Source organism: Sapajus apella, unplaced genomic scaffold (assembly GCF_009761245.1).
Source record: "Sapajus apella isolate SASKATOON/1434 unplaced genomic scaffold, GSC_monkey_1.0 scaffold28, whole genome shotgun sequence".
Classification (NCBI taxonomy): Eukaryota; Metazoa; Chordata; class Mammalia; order Primates; family Cebidae; genus Sapajus; species Sapajus apella.
This window is the reverse complement of record NW_022436968.1, coordinates 4,038,291-4,040,499: the sequence shown is the minus strand read 5'-3', so window position 1 is coordinate 4,040,499 and position 2,209 is coordinate 4,038,291. Positions and strand designations below refer to the sequence as shown.

Here is a 2,209-nt window from a genome sequence, read left to right as displayed (position 1 = left end):
TAGTCAACGCTCACCTTTCCCATAAGCAACTGTGCTGAAGTCTATCATTGTAAGTTAGTTTACCTGTTCTTGAATATCAAAAAATGGAATCATGAAGCATGTATCCTTCTGTGTCTGTTTTTTTGTTGTTCAGCATATTTTTGTGATACATCCATGTTGTTGCATGTATAAGTAGTTTATTTTAGAAAGTCATTCTGTAACTAGGAAAGTATAGGGTAGAGGTAGGTTTAACTTTTAAAAAGCTGTCAGTTTTTCCTAGGTTTTGTAACATTTTTCATTCCCACAGTCATGTATGAGAATTCCAATTGTTCTTTGTTAGCAACAGTTATCTTAACCCATTTTATTTTTTTAATTTTATTTTATTTTTAGACAGATTCTCACTCTGTCACCCAGGCTAGAGCACAATGGTGCAATCTCAGCTCACTGCAACCTCTGCCTCTAGGTTCAAGCAATTCTCTTGTCTCAACCACCAGAGTAGCTGGGATTACAGGCACCCACCACCATGCCTGGCTAATGTTTTTGTATTTATAGTAGAGATGGGGTTTTTCCATTTTGGCCGGGCTGGTCTTGAACTCGTGATCTCAGGTGATCCACCCACCTCCACCTCCCAAAGTGCTGGGGTTAAGGCGTGAGCCACTACGTCCAGCCCTTAAGTCATTTTAGTGGTTTAGCTTTAGTGGGATGTGTGTCTTGTGGTTTAAATGAGTATAGCTCTGATGACAAATGCTGCTGATCATCTTTTCATGTGCTCGTTGGCCATTGGTATATTTTTATGATGGTCTGTTCAGATATGCTCACTATTTTTACTGTTGTGTTATTATTATTGATCTATAGGCTCTTCTGTAGATTCTGGATACAAGTCCTTTGTTGGATGTATGTATTGCAAATATTTTCTCTTTGATAGCTTGCCTTTTTTTTTTTTTTTTTTACTTTTAGTTGCATTTATTTTCAGGCTGAATTTACTTCCGTGCCATAAGTTTTTGTTTCTTCAGTTTCTTCTGGGATATCTTCTTCTTCTGGGCAACCTCCTCTTCTGGTTTAGGAACAATCTGTTCCTTTTCAGTAAAAATCATCTCAATGTAGCAGGGAGAACTCACTTATAAGTTAATCCGACCATGAGCTCTTGCGAGTCTTGGGTGCTTTGCTCACTTGTATATGCTCAATGACCAGAGAATCTACATGGAAACCCTTAAGTTCAGCATTACTCTCTGCATTTTTAAGCATGTGCAGCAAAAATGCAGCACTCTTTTTTGGCCACCGACCTTGTGTCCAGCCCCACTGCTTGGCCTGAGCACAACTGCCAACTCCACCATTGTAACGTTGGAATGCTACACACTGTTTCTGTAAAGTGACATCTTTCAGATACTTCGTGGCTTTTCGTATATGCATACCCTTGATGGCCTGGGCAGTTTCACGTGTGTTCTTAAAGTGAACAAGAAGATTGGAACCTCTTGATTTGCATGACTTTGTGGGGTTCTCGGGATCAAGTGAATAGCGAACCACTTTCAGAGATTACGGCTAGACACTGGACCTCCCGAGTTGGAACCGACCACCCGCGGCCCGCGCCTGCCCCTACCAGTGGAAGGGCCCGGTCGTCCTCACTCTCGCCCATCACGTTGCTTTGCAAACGGCAGAGGCCGACAGGCTGGGCTTCCAAAGTCGGCGCTCAGCCACGCCCCCACGCCCCCCCACGCCCCCACGCCCCTCCACGCCCCCACGCCCCCACGCCCCCACGCCCCCACGCCCCGCATAAGAAACCATCGCCACCAGTGAGGAATTAGTAGCCCTGGGAGTTCTCCTCATGGGGCCTGGAGGCCGCCGCCCCCGCGGCCAGGATGGCGGCGATGGTGGGAGGATTGAGCACTTGGAGCAACACAGGAGCGCCTTTTTATTTTCTTAATGCTATTTTTTGGTAAGAAGTTTTTTAACTTTAATGAAATTCAACTTATCAGTTTTTCTTTTTATATTTATTGCATTTTATATCCTAAGATTACCTACTGTAAGTTTGCAAAGATATTTCTTTTTTTTCTAAAAACTTTCTAGTATTAACTCTTACGTGTAGATCTATAATTCATTCCAAATTTTTGTGTATGGTATAAAGTAGAAGTTGACATTAATTTTTTTTCTATATACTTATTCAATTGTACCAGCATCATGTGTTAAAAAGACTTTTCTTTTTCCATTAAATTGGTATATTGGTGCCCATGTC

At 42.3% G+C, this 2,209-nt stretch overlaps 1 pseudogene; it reads right to left on the bottom strand.

Moving 5' to 3' along the window:
* Nucleotides 1-935: 935 nt before the first annotated feature.
* On the bottom strand, nucleotides 936-1,510 carry LOC116561006 (annotated as a pseudogene).
* Between the last annotated feature and the right edge of the window lie 699 nt (nucleotides 1,511-2,209).